Source organism: Ursus arctos, chromosome X, assembly GCF_023065955.2.
Source record: "Ursus arctos isolate Adak ecotype North America chromosome X, UrsArc2.0, whole genome shotgun sequence".
Taxonomy (NCBI): domain Eukaryota; kingdom Metazoa; phylum Chordata; class Mammalia; order Carnivora; family Ursidae; genus Ursus; species Ursus arctos.
In genome coordinates, this window is record NC_079873.1 from 82,657,035 (window position 1) to 82,677,431 (window position 20,397).

Genomic DNA, 20,397 nt, shown 5'->3' on the forward strand with positions numbered 1-20,397 from the left:
GCTGTGGGGACCACAGTCACCTATGAAATGATACCTAGAAGGCCAAGGACTTTAATTTTTTCATGTATTAAACTTTAACCTTGGCATAGGAACTCTGGTTTCACTGGGTACAGAGTGACATTGTCTTGACTCCTAGTCTTGTTTCCATTTGAAAGCTGAGAGGTCAGGTTCCAGTTCAAGATGGTGATGTAGGAAGATCCTTAATTCACTTCCTCCCACAGACACACTGAGTCTACAACTACACATGGAAGAATTTCCTCTGAAAACTACTTAAAGAGCGGCTGAGCAACAACTATACATTGGGCAAAGAGAAGAAAAATACATCGAAGCGGGAAGAAGAGGCTGAAACACAACCTCACCATAAACCCTACCTCAACATGGCAACCTACAAATTGGGAAGGAACTCAAAACCCAGAGTTTCTTTCTGAGAAGGAAAGGGTTTGAACGCCACATCACACACCCCAGTTTTTAAGACCTGACCCTGAGAGAAAAGTTCCTAAAATAACTGGCTTTGAAAACCAATGGAGCTAGTATCCACAAGACCCACAAGACTGGAATGAACTGAGAAACACTTCTTAAAGTGCTCATGCAGTTGGGCTCACTCAACCCAGGGCCTAGCTCAGAGGCAGCTGCACAGAGACCTTAAATGAAAGAGGCTCATGTGTGTGTATTAAAGTGTTGATTTGAGGAGTAGGCATCCAATTTAACACACATGTCTAAGAGTCTGCAGAACACTCTCTGGGGACAGAGACTGGTGGGCATCATATTAGCACTCTCCCTCTCCTTTGCTCTAGCCAATGGGTACCATCCTCCCCCACCTTTTTTCTTTGTTCAGTGAGTACCATCTTTATGCTCCCCCTCTGCCTTACTATAGCCAGTGGGTGCCATCTTCCCACTCTCCAGATCACCAGTACCTCACAGAAGGGATCTTTTACATGCATCTGGTGCCCTAATTTTTGCAGCTACCACCCAGGGAATGCCCCTTGGTGGCCAGGCCCTGGAGGCCAGGGGAGTTTGCATTCCTGGGTCCCATGGGATTGAAACAATCCCAAGGATAGTTCTTGGCAGTCTACCAGACTGAAGGCACTGCACAGACAGGAGACTAAAATACACTCTAGTCTTTCTGTGAAAGATGCCTATTTGCTTGTCCCAGAACCTTGGTCTGAGGGGCAGGCTTCTGGTCTGACACACGTCTAGTGGCCTAAGAAGTGATTTCAGGGAACAGAGGTTGATGGATGCAACCTTTTCACTCTCTTTCAGCCTTGTCCAGCTTGCTCGTGTCTCCCAAAAGGAGTTTATACCCTTGTCTGGTTCCCTGATTTTGCAGCTATGACTAGGGGACACATCTACATGGCCTGGATCTTGTGGCCATCAGGGCTTATGTTCACAGTTCCCATAGGGCTCTAACCAATGGAAAAACGAGTTTTGAAATAGCTGCCACTCCTAGGGCACAGCAAGAGGCAACAGATCCAGGAGCTCAGTTTCTGTGAAAGAAGCCTGTTAGTATAGTTCCAGCCTGAAGGATAGACTTTGAATTAAACACACATATAAGGGGTAGTAAGGAGGGCACATATTGCATGGTGCACTGGGTGTTATACGCAAGTAAGGAATCATGGAACTTTACATCAAAAACTAGGGATGTACTGTATGGTGACTAACAAAATATAATAAAAAATATTATTACTAAAAAAAATAAATAGAAAACCCAAGTTAAAAAAAGGGCTAATTATAATGTAATCCTTTCCACAGATATCAGAGAGTGGGTGCTATCTTCACTTTCTCCCTGTACCATGCTCCAGAGCACCAGTAGCCATCACAGGGGAACTCCTACACAAGTTTAGTATGCTGGTTTATATGTTTGGTAACCTATTTTTTATGGCTGCTGCCCAGGGGATGCCCCTTGACCACCTGGCTCTGGTGGCCAGGGAAGCTTGTGTTTCTAAGTCTAACGGGACAGTAACAATCCGAGAGACAATACTTAGCAGACTACCACCCAGAGGGGATTGCACAGAAAACAGACTGAAACACATCCCAAGTCTTTCTGTGAAAGATGCCTATTTGTGTATATATACTTGTATGTATTTGCATACTTTAAAAGCTGCTGCCTAAAGTTCTGGCTTCCAATCAGCCTGAATCTAGATGCTGACCGAGATCCTCTCCTTTGGGACACTAATAGGTCTTGGCACACCCTCAGCTACTGGAAGCTATTAAAAACATAATAGGCTGCTTGGTCAATCATAAAGTTTTGAGAGTCAACAAAAAGCTAAGGCAGAATTGAACGACAAGATTCATCTCCTACACAAAAGCACTACTTCAAGATTGGCAGAGGTGGTTGTTTCACTGAATGCATAGAAGCTAACACAGAGTGTCAAGCAAAATGATGAAACAGAGGAATATATTCCAGATGAAATAACAAGACAAATCCTCAGGAAAAAAAGGCCTTAATGAAATGGAGATAAATTACTTGAGAAGGAGTTCAAAGTAACAATCATAAAGATGCTGACTGAACTCACGAGAAAAATGAACAGTGAGAACCTCAATAAAGAGATGGAAAATATAAGAATGTATAAAATTAAAAAAATAAATCAAAGGAGAAGTAAAAAATTACTCTGGGACAAGTGCAAATGCACATACCAAAATTTGTGGGATGCAGCAAGAACAGTTTTAAGAGGAAGGTTCATAGTAATAAATGCTTTCCTCAAGAAACAAGAAAAATCTAAAATAAACAACCTGACTTCACACCTCAAGAAATAGAAGAAAAAAATGAAGCCCATAGTAGAAGAAATTAACAAAGATCAGAGCAGAAATAAACAAAATAGAGACTAAAGAGACGAGGAAAGAATGATGAAACTAAGAACTGGTTCTTTGAAAAGATAAACAAAATTGATAAATCTCCAGGTAGACTCACCAAGAGAAAAAGAAAGAGGACTCAAATAAATAAAAATATAAATGAAAGAGTAAATGTTACAATTGATATCACAAATGATCTTTTATAAGGGACTACTATGGAAAATTATACATGAGCAAATTTGACAACCTAGAAAAATATAGACAAATCCTTAGAATTTGAGTACAACCTTCCAAGAGTAAACAATAATAAAAAAAAAGAATATGTGAAGAGACAGATTACTAGTAAAGAGATTGAATCAGTAAACAAAAACCTCCCCAAAAACAAAAGTCCAGGACCAGACAGCTTCACTGGTAAATTCTATCAAACATTCAAAGAATTAATATCAATCATTCTTAAGGTTTTCCAAACATGAAGAAGAAATGCTTCCAAAGCCTTATTCACAATAGCCAAGCTGTGGAAACAACCTGAGTACCCATCAGTGGAGAGATGGATAAGGAATACATGGTATATAAACACAATGGAATATTATTCAGCCATATAAAATGAATTCTTGGCATTTGTGACACCATAGATGGACATCTAGGGCATTATGCTAAGTGAAATAAATCAGACAAAGAGACACTATGATCTCAATTATATGTGGAAGAGAAAAACAAAAACAAAATGAAAACAAACAGAAAACCATTTCCGAGATATACACCGCAGATTGGTGGTTGCCAGTGACAACGTGTGTTGCCGGGGGGGGGGGGGGTAGAAGAAAGGGTTGAAAGGGGACAAAAGGTATAAAATAAGTCATGGAGATGTAAAGTACAGCATGGTGAATATAGTTAATGATACTGCATTGTATATATTAAAGTTGCGAAGGAAATAAATCCTAAAGTTCTCATCACAAGGAAAAATTTTTTGTAACTATGTAAAATGATGGATATTAACTAGATTTATGTGATGGTCATTTCACAATGTATACAAATATTGAATCATTATGTTGTGCCTGTGAAACTAACATAATGTCATATTTCAGTCACACCTCCATTTAAAAGACTCGAAGAAGAAGAAGAAGAAGAAGAAGAAGAAGAAGAAGAAGAAGAAGAAGAAGAAGAGGAAGAAGAAGAAGAAACATAAGAAAGCTGAGACAACTAGACAAAAGCTGCTGGGCCTTTTCATCTGTCCTGTGGCCCACAGGGAGAAGTAGAGGGAACAGGAACTGCATCATTCACAGGCCCCAGCATGGCCACCTTCCTGCATTTGGCCAAAAGTTTTCTGGAGAGGGAGAGGAAGAGGGAGAGGTGGCAGAGAGTGGGCGAAGCAACTGGCTTGGAAGGACAGCTGTTCACTGGCTGAGATTCCTGGGAGCATGCTGGGTAGGGCTGTTCAAGGAGATCCGGGGCTTCTCTGAAAGGGGGGCAGCAACCAGAAGGCTGCAGCTGCTTTTGCTGCTGCTGTTTGCATTCTGTTATCCTGGCAACGGCTGCTGTAAGGGCACTCTGAAGAAAGGGGTTTGTAGTAACACACTCCACATTGTGTCACTCTCTTGTTCATTAACTTTCGCCAGATTATGTCCGGAGGAATCTAATTAAGTTTCTAAGGTCTCTTCAGGGCTGCTGGACAAAGCAATCTTGAAGGGTACTACACTGTTCTTTCTCTTCAAGTTTCAACAACGTGCTCACTGCAGGGTGTTTACTAGCATCAGTAACATACTTGGAGTTACTCAGCTTATGTGAGAGCCCCCCACCCCCACCTCTGGTCCCATTGTTGGAGAGCCTTACGCAGTGGCTAGGATACTGCTTGCCTGGCTTTTTTCAAACCCCTCTGTTGGATCACTTATCTGACCAGCCGGGCAAGATAGGCTGGAAAGTCAGAGACCAAAGAGATCTCCCCCAGAACTGAAAAGTTTATATTAAAAATCTGCTAACACCTTCTGAGAATGCTGCATGGTTCCCTCTAGCCCTCCTCAAGACCCATAAGCATGGCTGACAATGTGCCCCAGGGGACATTCAGACTCTGGAAATTATCTGCTAGCACCCTTCTGCTATGCCCTGCGGAGTCTGTAAATATTTTTCAAAGGTACCTCATGGGATCTGCAGGCTTTCTGCTTCTCCAGAATGGCACTGTGGTTAATTGCCTTGGCTCACTACACGAATTTGTCAGGAGCTCAGTTGAGCTGGAGAGAAAACTGATCTGCCAGAGTAGATGCTTTAGACAACAAGCCAAAATGAAAGTAACGTGCAAGCCTTAAATCACTAACTGCCATAAGAAAAAGCAAAAACCTAAACTGGAGAGAGTGCTGACTCCTCTCTGCTCCATTTTTGCGTGGACCCGCACCAGTAGAGGGTCAGTTGAATGAACACAGAAGTGAGGATTGTTCCACTGTGGAGTGACCCCTGGAAAAAAAAATGTCCTGCAGTTTTATAGATGCAGGATCTCAGGAATACTGTAAAGGGGAAGGGCTGAGAGTGCCATGAGTACTGATTGAGGGAGAAGAAAAAGTGTCTTCAGTGTTCCTTCCCTCTCCATCCCCTCTAAGGAGACTTCAGCTGAGGTACCCAAGGAAGGCCTCTGTCAAGGCACGTGATAAAGAGGCCTCTAAATGGAGGCACCTGGGCTAGGAATACAGCTCTGCTGTAAGAGCATGGAAAGCCAGGAGAACTTGATTTCTTGACCACTCCCTTTAGAGACTTCAGTCCATTGGTTGTACACATCTGGTTTGGGAAGAGCGGGATTCTCTTGTGAGGTCTGCCTTTATAATTGTCTGTCGTCAGGCCTCAAAAATCACACGTAATTTTTCTTTTTTTCTTTTAATTCCAGCATAGTTAACATACAGTGTTAAATTAGTTTTGGGTGTAAATATAGTGATTCAACAGTTCTATATATTACTCTGTGCTTATCAAGACAAGTGCACTCTTTATTCCCCTTCAATCTATCGCACCCATGCCCCCTTCCCCCTCCCCCCTGGTAACCACATATTTGTTCTCTATAGTAAAGGGTCTGTTTTCTGGTTTGTCTCTTTTATTTCCTTTGCTCATTTGTTTTGTTTCTGAAATTCCACATATGAGTGAAATCATACGTTATTCGTCTTTCTTTGACTGACTTATTTTGCTTAACATTTTTCTCTCTAGATCCATTTATGTTGTTGCAAATGGCAAGGTGTCATTCTTTATTATGGCTGAATAATATTCCATCGTAAATGTATACCATAGCTTCTTTATCCATTCATCTATCCATGGACACTTGGGCTGCCTCCATAATTTGGCTATTGTAAATAATGCTGCAATAATCATAGGGGTGCATATATCCTTTTGAATTAGTGTTTTTTTATTCTTTGTGTAAACTCCCAGTAGTGGGATTATTGGATCATAGGGTAGTTCTAGTTTTAATTTTTTAAGGAAACTTCATACTATTTTCTACAGTGGCTGCACCAGTTTACATTACCACCAACAGTGCAAGAAGGTTCTTTTTTCTCCATATCCTCATCAACACTTGTTTTTTTGTTTTTGATTTTAGTCATTCTTACAGATGTGAGGTGATAACTCATTGTGGTTTTGATTTGCATTTCCCTGACAATGAGTGATGTTGAACATCTTTTCATGTGTCTGTGGGCCATCTGTATGTTGTTGTTGTTGTTGTTTTTTGAGAAACGTCTGTTCATATCTTCTGACGATTTTTAAATTGGATTATTCATTTTTTTGGATGTTCAGTTGTATAACTTTTTTTTATATATTTTGGATACTAACTCTTTATCAGATATGCCATTTACAAATACCTTCTCCCACTCTGTAGGTTGCCTTTCGTTGTTTTTTTTTTTTTGTTATTGTTTTTCTTGCCGTGCAAAAGCTTTAATTTTGATGGAGTCCCACTAGTTTATTTTTGCTTTTGTTTCCCTTGACACAGAAGATACATATGGGAAAATATTATGTCAGAGACAACACTGCCTGTGCTCTCTTCTAGGATTTCAATGGTTTCAGGTCTCAAATTTAGGTCCTTAATTAACTTTGAGTTTGTTTTTGTGTATAGTGAAAGTGGTACCGTTTTTTGTTGTTGTTGTTGTTGTTGTTAGCATGTACCTGTTCAGTTTCCCCAGCACAATTTGTTGAAGACGCTGTCTTTCCCCCATCGCATATGCTTGCCTCCTTTGTTAGATATTAGTTGACCATATAATTGTGGGTCTATTTCTGTGTTTGCTATTCTGTTCCATAGATCTATGAGTCTATTTTTATGACAGTATCATACTCTCACGATTACTACAGCTTCGTAGTATAACTTGAAATCTGGAACTGTGATACTTCTAATTTTGTATCTCTTTCTCAATAGTGCTTTTTTCTGCTCAAGGTCTCTTGTGGTTCCATACAAATTTTAGGATTGTTTGCTCTATTTCTGTGAAAAATGCTGTTAGTATTTCAACAGGGATTGCATTAAATCTGTACATTGCCCTCAGTTGTATGGACATTTTCACAATACGTGCTCTTCCAATCTACAAGCATGGAAGGTCTTTCCATTTGTTTCTGTCTTCTTCGATTTCTTTCATTAATGTTTTATAGTTTTCAGAGTACAGGTCTTTCACCTCCTTGGTTAAGTTTATTTCTAGGCATTTTATTATTTTCGGTGCAGTTGTAAATGGGATTGTTTTCTTAATTTCTCTCTGCCGTTTCATTATTAATGTATAGAAATGCACGGGATTTCTGTATATTGATTTTGTTTCCTGTGGCCTTACTGAATTCGTTTGCTAGGTCTAGTAGTTTTTTGGTGGAATCTTTAGGTTTACCATATATAGTGTCGTATCACCTGCAAGTAGTGAAAGTTTGATTTGTTCTTTACCAATTTGGGTGCCTTTTATTCCTTTTTCTTGTCTGCTGTGGCTTGGATTGCTAATACTACATTCAATAAAGGTGATGAGAGTGGATCTCCTTGTCTTATTCCTGATCGCAGAAGAAAAGCTCTCAGTTTTTCACCATTGACTATGATGTCAGCTGTGAATTTTTTATATGTGGGCCTTTGTTTTGTTGAGATATGTTCTTTCTAAGCCTACTTCGTTGAGTTTTTATCACGAATGGGTGTTGTACTTCGTCAAATGAATTTTCTGTACTTATTGAAATGATTATATGATTTTTATTCTTTCTCTTGTTTATGTGATGTATCATGTTGTTTGACTTGCAAATATTGTGCGACCCTTGCATCCTGGGAATAAATCCCACTTGATTGTGGTGAATGATATTTAATGTTTTGTTGGATTTGGGTTGCTAATATTTTGTTGAGGATTTTTGCATCTATGTTCATCAGACCTATTGGCCTGTAGTTCTCTCTCTCTCTCTCTCTCTCTCTTTTTTTGGTAGTGTCTTTATCTGGTTTCAGTATCAGGGTAATGCTGGTTTCATAGAATGAATTTGGAAGGTTTTCTTCCTCTTTTATGTTTTGGAATAGTTTGAGAAGAACAGGTATTATCTCTTCTTTAAACGTTTGGTAGAATTCACCTGTGAAGTCATCTGGTCCTGGACATTTTTGGGGAGTTTTTTGATTATCGATTCAATCTCCTTGCTGGTATTCAGTCTGTTTGAATTTTATATTAGTTTCTGTTTCAGTTTTGGGAGGTTATGTTTCTAGAAACTTATCCATTTCTTGTAGATTGTCCAATATTTTCACAAACATTTTTTCATAATATTCTCTTATAATCCTTTCTATTTCTGTGTTGTCAGTTGTTACGTCTCCTCTTTCCCTTCTGATTTTGTTCGAGTCTTCTCCCTTTTGTTTCGATGATTATGGCTAAAGGTTTACCAATTTCATTGGTCTTCTCAAAGAACCAACTCCTAGTTTCAACAATCTTTTCCTTTTTTTTAAAGTTTCTTTATCATTTATTTCTTTTTTAAAAAATATGTTATTTATTTTAGAGAGAGAGAGTGTGAGTGAGGGGAGGGACAGAGGGAGAGGGACAGAATCCCAAGCAGACTCTGTACTGAGTGCAGACCACAATGTGGGGCTTGATATCATGACCCTGAGATCATGACCTGAGCTGAAATCAAGGGTCAGATGCTCAATCAGCTGAGCCACCCAGGCACCGCTTTGTAATTTATTTCTGCTGAAATCTTAATTATTTCTTCTCTTCTGCTGGCGTTTGGTTTTGTTTGCTCTTCTTTTCCTAGCTCTTTTAGGTGTAAGATTAGATTGGGTTTTTTTTTTTTTTGTTCATTTTGTTTAATTTTTTTGAAGTGTACTTATTTATTTATTTTTAGTAATCTCTACACCTAATTTGGGACTCAAACTCACAACCCCAAGATCAATAGTTGCATTCTCCTCCTCCTGAGCCAGCCAGGTGCCCCTAAGGTTACATTATTTATTTGGGATTTTTCTTGTTTTATACATTAGGGCTCTAAAATTCCCTCTTAGGAAAGCTTTTACTGCATCCCAAGGATTTTGGAACGTTGTGTTTTCATTTTAATTTTTCTCCATGTATTTTTTTAAATTTTGTCTTTGATTTCTTGGTTGACCCATTCACTCTTTATTAGGATGTTATTTAACCTCCATCTGTTTGTGCTTCTTCCAGATTTTTTCTTGTGGTTGATTTCTAATTTCATAATGTTATGGCCCAAGAAGATGTATGGTATGACTTTGATCTTTGTGAATACGTTGAGATTTAATTTTGACCTAATATGTGATCTCTTCTGGGGAATATTCCATGTGTGCTTGAAAAGAATGTGTATCTGGTCTTTTAAGATGGAATGTTCTGAATATATCTGTTAGATCCATCTGGTCCAAGGTGTCAGTCAAATCCAGTATTTCCTTATTGATTTTCTGTGTGGATGATTTGTCCATCAATGTAAGTGGGGTGTTAAAGACCTCTATTATTGTATTACTGTCACTTAGTTCTTTTATGTTTGTTATTAACTGCTTTATGTATTTGCATGCTCCTACGTTAGGTGCCTAAATATTTATAATTGTTATATCTTCCAATTGGAAGGTTCTGTTTATGTTTATATAGTGTCCTTCTTTGTCTCTCCTTATAGTTTTTTGGTTTGTTTTAAAGTCTACTTTGTCTGATATACATATTGCTACTCTGGCTTTTTTTCATATTCATTTGCGTGATAAATGCTTCTCCATCCCTTTACTTTCAATGTGCATGTGCCTTTAGGTCCAAAATGAGCCTCTTGTAGACAGCACATAGATGGGTCTTGCTTTTTTTCCATTCTCTCACCCTATGTCTTGTGATTGGAGTGTTTAGTACATTTACATTCAAGGTAATTATGACAGGTATGTATTTATTGCCATGTTCTTGTTTGTTTTGTGGTTTCTTTTTCTCTTTCTTTCTTTCGTTGTTGTTGTTGTTCTCTGTTCCTTTCTTACTCTCCTGTCATGATTACGTGTTTTCTTTAGTGATATGCTTGGATTTCTTTCTCTTTATTTTTTGTGTATCTATTACCAGTTTTAATTTGTGGTTACCATGAGATTTGTATGAAAAAATCTGCATATACCAGTCTATATTAAGCTGATGGTTGCTTCAGTTTGAACCCATTCTTTACTCCTCTCCCCTCCAACATTTTAGGTATATGATATCATGCTTTAGATCCTTTTATTTCGTGAGTCCCTTGCCTGATTTTTACAGATATGCTTATTTTTACTGCTTTTGTGTTTCCTACTTTTCTTTTTTCTTATGTTCAGTTAACCAGCATATAGTACATCATACGTTTTTGATGTAGTGTTCAATGATTCATTACTTGCGCATAACACCCAGTGCTCATCACAACATGTACCTATTTTTCATACTCTTAGTTATTGCTCTTTCCTTTCCTGCAAAGAGTCCCCTTTAGCATTTCTTGAAGGGCTGCTTTAGTGGTCAAATATTATTTTAACTTTTGTGTGTCTGGGGAACTCCTTTTCTCTCCTTCTATTCTGATTCATAGCCTTGCTGCATAGAGTATTCTTGGTTGCAGATTTTTTTTTTTTTTTTTACTTTCAGCACTTTGAATATATCATGACTCTCCTTTCTGGCCTTCAAAGTTTCTGCAGGGACATCCACTGGTAGCCTTATAGGGTTTCCCTTGTATATAACTGTCTTCTCTTCTCTTGCTGCTTTTAAAATTCTCTCTTTATCTCTACTTTTTGCCATTTTAATTACCATGTGTCCTGGTGTGGATTATTTTGGATTGATTTTGTTGGGGGATCTCTGTGCCTTCTAGATCTAGATTTCTGTTTCCTTCCCCAGATTTGGGAAATTTTCAGTTATAACTTCTTCAAATAAAAATTTTTTTAAAGATTTTATTTATTTACTTGACAGAGAGAGAGACAGCCAGTGAGAGAGGGTACACAAGCAGGGGGAGTGGGAGAGCAAGAAGCAGGCTCCCAGCAGAGGAGGGAGCCTGATGCGGGGCTCAATCCCAGGACCCTGGGATCATGCCCTGAGCCAAAGGCAGACACATAATTGACTGAGCCACCCAGGCGCCCCTCTTCAAATAAAATTTCTGTCCCCTTTTCTCTCTCTTCTTTTTCTGGGATCCATGTAATGCCAATGTTGTGTGCTTGATGGTGTTGCTGAGTTCCCTAGTCTACTCTCATTTTGCAGAGTTATTTTTTCTCTCACCTACTCAGCTTGATTACTTTCCATGACTCTGTCTTCCCAGTTGCTGATTTGTTTTTCTGCTTCCTCTGGTGTACTATTTATGTCATCTAGTGTATTTTTAGTTTCATTTATTGTGCTATTCATCTCTGGTTGCCTCTTTTTTATTTCTTTGTTAAGGGTCTTACCTATGTGTCCTGTACTCTTTTCTCACGTCCAATGACTATATGATCATTACTTTAAATTCTCTATGCAGCATATTAGTTATTCTCTATTTCACTTAGGTCTCTTGCTGTGATTTTGTCCTGTCTTCTTCATTTGGAACACGTTCTTCTGTCTCCTCATTTTGTCTACCTCTCTGTGTCTGTTTCTGTCTGGTAGGAAGGTCAGCTATGTCTCCTGGTCTTGAACGTAGTGGCCTCATGAAGAGGTTCTCTAGTGCCCCGCAGTACAGTGTTCACCGTTTATTGGAACATTGCACTTCAGAGGGTGTCCTATTTGTGTTGCATGTGCACTGCTCTTGTGGCTAAGCCATTGTTTTCTTTCAGTCCAGTCATCTGTAGTGGAACTCTTTGCCTGTTGTGGGCAGCTTTTGGTCCCTGTGGTGTTAGTGGGCCAGTCTGGGGATGCCTTGGTCTGAGCTGAGTCAGACCAGGCATTTGCAAGATTCAGTAGCACCAAACTGTAGGGTACTTTCCCTGTGTTGTCCCTTGAGAAGCTTTCATTGGTGGGTGGGGTCTGCAGTCAGACCAGTTGTCTGCCCTCAGCACACTTTTGGCGCCACAGCCCGACTGGTATGTGTGGTTATCCTACCTTCTCCCTGGGATAGGAGTCACTTTGGAGTGATGCTGGCCCCTTTCAGGGGCTATATGGATGCTTCCTGGATGGTGGTGCCACTTTGGATGGGCTTCGGCCAAAAACTTATTGAAGGGGGCAGACCCATAATGTGCATAGGGGTAGGACATGCAGTGTTTGCAAGTTCTGTGTGCTGGTCTATCCTCTCTGTGGGAGAGGAACTGCACTGCCTAGCTTGAGGCAGGCCTGGTCAGAGGGGGCTGATCCACCTAAGCATGAGGTGCGGGGCAAGGCAGAGGTGTTAGCAAGATAGGGAGCAAGGTTAGGCACCATGCTGTTTCTCGCAGGTGGCCATGTGTTTATGCTGGGGGACAGGGGAGCAAAATGATACCTGCCAGCTCCTTTATTCCTGGAAGAGTCTCCCAAAGATCTCTGTCCCTCCAGAACCTGCGCTGAGATGCATACTACTCTCCCCCCCCCCCATAAGCCCCAGGCATTTTTCAAATTGCTGTTTCTGTGCTGTATCTCCTGGGCTGTTTATTGTGGTGTCTCGTTAAAGGAAGAGACTCAATTTCCTCTCACCCTCCTGGCTCTCTCAGACCCAAGTCCGCTGTTTTTTTTTAAATTTCAGGTTTTAAGTCCCACTGTTATAAGAACTCAAGAAATTTAACCCCTCCGGTTTTTAAAGCCAGATGTTATAGGACTTGTCTTTTCTGTGTGGGCTACCCAGTGTGAGAGTCTCTTTCCTCTCCCCTCTCCGTGTCTGCAGCATCCCTCCCTCCCAAGGACAGTCCCACAGGACCATTTAGCTCCTCAACTTGTCTCCTCCCTTCCTACCCTCTACCATGTGGCCTCTTCTCTACCTTTAATTGTGGAGCTACTCTGCCAGTTTTGGGGTCTTTGTCTGGGTTATTGCACGGATATGAGTATTGTCCAGTAGTATCCATGGGACGAGGTGAGCTTAGGGCTTGGCTTCTCTGCCAGTTTCCCAGCCTCATACATAAGTTTTTATCCAGAAGCCAGACCTTTCACTTTCATTATATTTTTTGAGTTATTTTTAGTGGTGGTTCATATATGTCTTAACTTTTCAGCATCAGCTTCATATTTATATTAACCTAATTCCAGTTAGATATAGAAATGTTACTCCTATATAGCTGTATTCCCTTTACCTTATTTTCTGGTATTATTGCTATACATGTTAAATAATAAATGCTGCAACCCCAAGGAGATACATTTTTATAATTATGGCCCTATATACTTCTTTGTCTCTTAAAGAATCTGAGAGAAGAAAGGAGAACAAACATGTATTCATAGCTTTTGCTCTATTAGCCTTCTTAGAGATTTCAAGGCACCATATGGAATAAAGCCCAATACTTTCTCCAACCATCTCCTTTGCACTGTTATTAAGCATATTAAATTTCTACATGTTATATGCCCAACATTGTTTTATACAATAGCTACTTAAATCAGTTAAGGAAATAAAGGAGAATAAATATGCATCTATATCATCTTTTATAAATACATAGTTGCTCTTACTGTTGCTCCGTTGCATGTGTGCATGTTTCTGTATTCAAATTACCCCACCGTCAGTCTAAAGAACTTCCCTTAATGTTTCTTATATGGCAGGTGTGCTTGCAAGAAATTCTTTAAGCGTATGTTTTCCTGGAATGTGTTTAATTCATTTTAATTTTTGAACAATCACATTGCTTGACATAGGATTCTTGGTTCACAGTTTTCTTCTTTAAGCACTTTCTTTCTCTGCCTTCTGGCTTCCATTGTTTCTGATGGGCAGTCGTTTCATAATCTTATTGGGATTCCCTTGTGACAGGGTGTTGTCTTTTGGTGATTTCAAGATTTTCTCTTGGAGTTTGGATTTCAACATTTTTACTGTATCTGTTTGGCATCTCTTTGTCAGATTGGTATAATTAACGTTGTCCCTAATGTCTCTGAGATTCTGCTCACTTGTATTTATTCTATTTTTCTGTGCTATTTGATCAACCTATTTTCAAGTTTGCTAATTCTTTATTCTGAACTTTTCTGTTGAATCCCTCCAATGAATTTTTCATTTCAGTTATTGTGTTTTTCACTCCAAAATATTCATTTGGTGATTTTTAAAAATAATTTCTCTCTTCATTGATAATCTTGTTTTTTTAATGAGGCATTGTCATCATACTTTTGTGTCTTCTTTAATGGTGGTTCCTTTAGTTCTCTGAACGTATGGCGGTGAATTTGTAATTACTATTTGTTAAATCTGACATCAGGTCACTCTTACAGGCAGTTCCCTTTTTTCAAACAATGTAAATATTTTTTTCAAGAAAGATAGAGACCAGGGGTGCCTGGGTGGCTCAGTCGTTAAGCATTTGCCTTCGGCTCAGGTCATGACTCCAGGGTCCTGGGATAGAGCCCTGCATCGGGCTCCCTGCTCAGCAGGAAGCCTGCTTCTCTCTCTCCCACTCCCCTTGCTTGTGTTCCCTCTCTTGCTGTGTCTCTCTGTTAAATAAATAAAATCTTAAAAAAAAAGAAAGAGACCAAAAACATAAAGATGACTAGATATCCTAACAAAAATACATTTCAATGATTATTGTCAAAATAAATCTGTAATATTTCCTGCACTCAAACTACATTAAAGTAAATTTTTAAATGACATTTTGAATTGCAAATGATTTCAATTATTTTTGCAGTAAATCTACCATAATTATTTTTTAATAAATAAGAAATTTCTTCAAAAGAAGCTTGTTGACCCTGCTAATTTTTGAACACTTCAGTGTGCATGCTGACTACATATATAACAGGTAATATAGTAAGAAAATGCTCAACCTGATGAAATGTGAAAATCATTAACATAGTGAAAATTGCTATGACTGGTGGCTTTAAAATAAGTAATACAGAGTTAAATGTTCTCCTTGTTTTAGGATTCATTTGAAAATGAAACTATATCTAGTATTTAAAAAGTACAGCTTTTACTAGTAAGCAATTAATATGCATAATAACTGATTGAAATACCCCTCATCTTCCACTTGTCCACTCTTAATTTCTAATAGTATACTTTCTTAACAAGCATAGAAAACATCAAACTTATCTCTAGAAAAAAGCTTTGTTCTTTGACACCCTTTAAAGAAAAGCAGTCTGAGTCTGTGGTACCCATTACAGAAAAGCAGCCTGAGCCTACGGCAAGTTAATGCAGTCGACAGGCAAATCATTCTATTGCATATTACACCTTCAACTTAAAAAAAAAAACAACACACCTCCCAAGAAACAGATTACACATCACTACAAATGTATCAACCTCTTATGGTAGCTCTGCTGGAGAATTAAGCCTTAAAGACCACTTTCTTATGGCAGGGAAAACCACTGTGAAGGCATATTAAGTATATTTATGGCTTGAAAATGTGCTATGCCACAGGATTATGTATAGAATATATTAGTAACCAGAATTGTTGCACAGAGTTTTAACCTGATTATCACTGAGAACATAGCAGAAGTACTCTCAGCCCATGCAAATTAAGTGAAAATATGGAGTCACTGTGCAGAATGCTTCATTCCTGGAGAAAACTAAAGGGAGCAGTAACCAAATTAAGTGCAAAAGGTGGCCAAACTCACTCTCCTTAAAGATTCCTGAGCACAGTGACATATGAGGCATACCTTTATCCATCACATTGGATTGCCATTGCAAGATATTACCATTTTGGGATATAAGCCACCACAATAGTTTAAATCTTTTGAGTATTATTCATATAGTCTTACCTACTCAGTCTCTTCATTTCTGAAAAGATTTCACCTACAGTAAAATATTTAGGAAACAAAGTGTAAATGCACATCGTTCTAAATGAAACTTACATGGACTGAAAGCAGGGATAACTTTTAAACAAATAGGCGATACGCAGGCAGAACAACTAGGCAAATGACATTCAAGTGTATAGTAAAAATCAAAATTGACCATTTCAAAAAAGTGCTTCACCTAAAACACGTAATGTAATTCTAATCTAATACAGGTCGATAAATGTAAAAAACAGTTATAAACCCTAACAGGTAAAGTAAAACAACTTTTACTGGAAATTTCTATTAAGATGAGAATCTTAAAGTAACATAAAAGTGGCTTTAAAATCCACTTAGAACAACAAACAGAGAAAGAATCGCAAATCCGTTTTCATCTCTTTTTTATTATAAAATCCTGTGTGACTACAGGTCAAAAGCACTTGTGGCAAAAACATAATTCTATGTAAACTACAGATGTTCCACACATAAAAAATAATTGCTTCACGAGTTCCAAGGACATTTTTGTTTCAACCTACCTACTCTATGTATTCAGTCTGCGATAAAGTCTCTTTCTGTAACCACTGATTATCTCTCAGCACCACAATTAAGAAAAGCAAGATGGCTACAAAATGAACAATTTCAGTAGTAATAACAGTGTTTTGCCTTAGTCTAAAAGGGCCCTGTATTGTCTCTCCCTTAACTGATTTGACAAGTCTTTGTATTTAATCTGGAGACAGCAAATCATGCAAGCCAGGTTTTCCTCTGACGTGAGGTTGAAAAGCTTCTTTCACGTCTACAAACTCCTACAGAAATGAAATCACTTTTAGGAGTACGTTGAGGTTTTAATCTACAAACCAGCTCTCTGTAACGATTCCACTGAAAGAAAAACCTAGTATGTAAAGGCTTGTGGTGGTTTGTCAACTATTACAGTTTTTGAAAGACATCTTCCAAGGATAAATCCTTTGTATATGTTCCTTATAAATGAACACAACGTTCACAGAAAGTCCAGTGCCTGACCAGTTGCCTTTTAGGGTCTAACATGTTTCGATGGTATCTGCTTATAACATCTTGGGAGTAGTAAAAAGAACGATTTTATACATCTGAAATATTGGTACCAAGGATTCCAGGGATGTACTGTATGGTGACTAACATAATCTAATAAAAAAAATTTAAAAAAAGGATTCCTGGAAGAATAATCTTAATCTCACATAAATCTGATCAATGATATCTTGGAAATGAATGGGGGAAAAGTAGGGTTTGTATCTCCTAGCTCAGAATACAGTACACCTAGTGTTTTATTTCTCAAAGTGGGCAGAATTCTGGTGTGCTTCTTTTTTTTTTTTCAGTAGAAAAGCACATTTCCTATGAAGTTCTTCTTCTGTTAGTAACATAACATATTGCATGACATAATAAAGGTCAAATACTTTCCAGTCTGACTCATACGTGGCCCCTGCATGAGCTGACGAGTAACTGCTATCTAGAGTTACTGGTGCTTAAAGGGTGAGATAACCCTTTTCTTTCTGTTTCTTCTGCTTCCTCTAAACCATTATTGATAGCCTCACTTGAACTGCTTGATTTGAATTAACTGCTCCATTAGTTGATTCAGTACTATCAGAAGCAGTCTTACCCACTTGTTGCCTATCACGTGGTTTTACCATCTCTTCAGTTGTGCAGCCTGTCTTAGAGAATCTGATCCTGATGTGTCAGTTACTCAATGTTAAAGGGGAAAAAAAAGGGGGAGCAGAAGACATGAGAAAATACGGACCCAATAATATAGTCCACCAGAGATTGCCAGAGGAAGGATTATGTTCTGTTTTCCATTTTGCTTTACAGGCTGATTTGTCATTTCACAACCACCAGCTTTTGAGATGCTTGTTAGGCTTTTCTCCTGCTCTTGGTGTTGACGTGGTCAAATTATTATCCATGTCAAGTCCAATTCTACTTTGTTTCAATGGATTTTTCTCTCTTGTGCTTATGCTTCCTATAGTGATTTGATAAATTGATGTCAACCATCCAGTTTCATTCTTTGGTGAATTTTCTCCCCCCAAAGGCAGGCTTTCATAAGATCTGAATATTTCCTTGTTGCTCTGGCAAGACATTGTGCTTGGATCTGGTTTGATTGCTAAGAAGCTTTCCTTGCTCTCGGCCTCATCTTTTCTGGGGGCTTCATGTAAAACTGTGATGACAGAAATATATCCTCAGGCTCCAATGATGGTCATGACTACGCAGTGTAGGTTGTCTTTCTTGCTTAGCCTGCAGCAACGATAGAACCAGCAGCATCTTCAGCCATTCACAATTTCTCACTTACTGACCTGTGGTCCTGCGCAAACAGGACCCACAGGGAAAGCCAGGCAGTTTCTTTTGACCAGTTTCCCGCCCCCCCCCCCCCGCCATGGTATGGGCCTATATGGGAAGGCTTAAAAATTTATGTGCTGGCTTGACGTGCAGCCTCAAAAGCCTAGCCATGTGTTCCTATGCTGTTGCCCAATATGCCCCCAGCCAGAGGTAAGGCCTGTCTAGCCAGCCAACTCCCCTAAGAGCCAGACCAGCTATGCTCCACCCAAGCCTCAGCCTAATAAACTATTAGGCTTCCTCGCCAGACTGCAAAACTATTCAAACCAATCACATCCTCCCATAAAATTAAGGCTCACAACAACCTTTTGTTTCTACAAAGCCTGCCTCCCTCAGCCCCTGCTTATTGACTCTGTTTCCAAGAACAACTCTCATGTGGCCTTGCTTGGACTGCCATGATTTCCTCGGGAACTGTATAACTGATTAATAAACTTCCGTTTTATTTCATCTGTCTGGTGTCATGTGTTGTGCACTTGGACATCCCATACTATTTAGGGTGGAGCATCCCTTTCTCACCAATGAAGTGAATAGGAATAAATCAAAACTGGGGGCAGACTTTCCCGTTTCTTTGCACGTCTCTTAAGTATTTGTGGGAAACCGTACATTTGAGATAATATATTGTAGCAACTCTGCTACTGGTTTCCCCCTCTGGTGCTTGTTATTGTTCTTTGCTTTTTTGTTTGTTTAATAACTGGTTGGATTGTTTTGGCAAAGTCTATTCCCCCTCCCCCAAAGCATGAAACCTCTGATTTTCCTCCTCAGGGAACCAAGCACGGGCTTTGATATGCCTGCAATCACCCTGGGATGACTGACTTTTGTAAGGCTCCCTTTGATTGTCTCTTTCCCTGACCACATTCAGCTGGTAATCTTCACCAGTCGCTGGTTAGGGCATAAAACTGAGCCGATTAAATGTGGGTTCCTTTGGTGGGACAGTTTTGAAGTCAGTGTTTGAGATTCGTTCTCACCCCAGTAGGGCTCTTTTTGGCTGTCTCCTTCCCTGGTTCTCTCTGGTAAACTAGCTTTCCTACAGTTTAGCTTTTAATTTGAATAATTCTACCAACTTCCTCTTAATTGCTCTTAACCACAAACTCCCGTTATTTTTGAGAGGTCCATAGGCTTCCACTTCTTCATAGTCTGTTGCAAACATGATTCACTTCCGTTGGGAAGAGATGCAGAGCCCTCTGTTTAACGGCCTGCTTCTTCTGTTGGGAAAAAAAAAAATCTCTGAGCTATCGATGCGGAGTTGGGAATGGTGAACTTTTCAATGAGCGCCACTCATTCTTTAGGATCTGGGCATTCAGTGGAAGGGGCCAGCAGTTTCACATCTTCTTGGCTTGCTTCACCCAATATGGAATCTCTTACCCAACTGGGGTCCCAATAGTCTCAGCGGCGCTGCATCCAGTGTAATCCTATGGGTGCAGACTACATGGAAGATGGGAGCCCCCACCTCTGGACTGTACTCGCCTAGACTTAGACTCAGCAACAGGTAGCTTGGGGCAATATGAGAAACACGGATGTTCTGCCTTTTCTGGAAAGATCACTCTGGGTGCTTTGTGGGGAGAAGGGGCCCTGTTTTCTTGGTTGTACCAATCTGGAGTGGAGTTTCTGTCTTGCTGACTTAGCAGGGGAAGGGAGGGTATGGGTCTTCACTCCAAAACCAGACTCTCACTGTCGTTACCACATTTTAGTAGATATTATGGAATAAATGTTTCTTTACTTCCTACATGCCCTCAGGACCATTTCTCGATAATTTAGATGGTTTGTTTTTTTTTTAACTAATTTGTTCAGTTTCACTGGGGAGCAGTTTCATAGAGCTCCCCAAGCTATCATGCCAGAAGTGGAACTTGTAGCAATCTTTGTTAGTCACCTCTTTAAAATCCCATACCACATCAAAATGCCAACAACATGAGCAGGAAAAGGGTCATGAAGTGGCCACTGAATGCCATGTTCATTAGTGCACTGTCAGATCTCCTTCACCGTGAATAGCAATGTGTTGTCTGGGTGTAAGTGTCCCAATTATTCGGAAACGTGGAGGATCTTGGACTCAAGAACTATCACTGTGTGGCTAGACTCTCCCACTCACATAGGGATGGCACTCCATCAG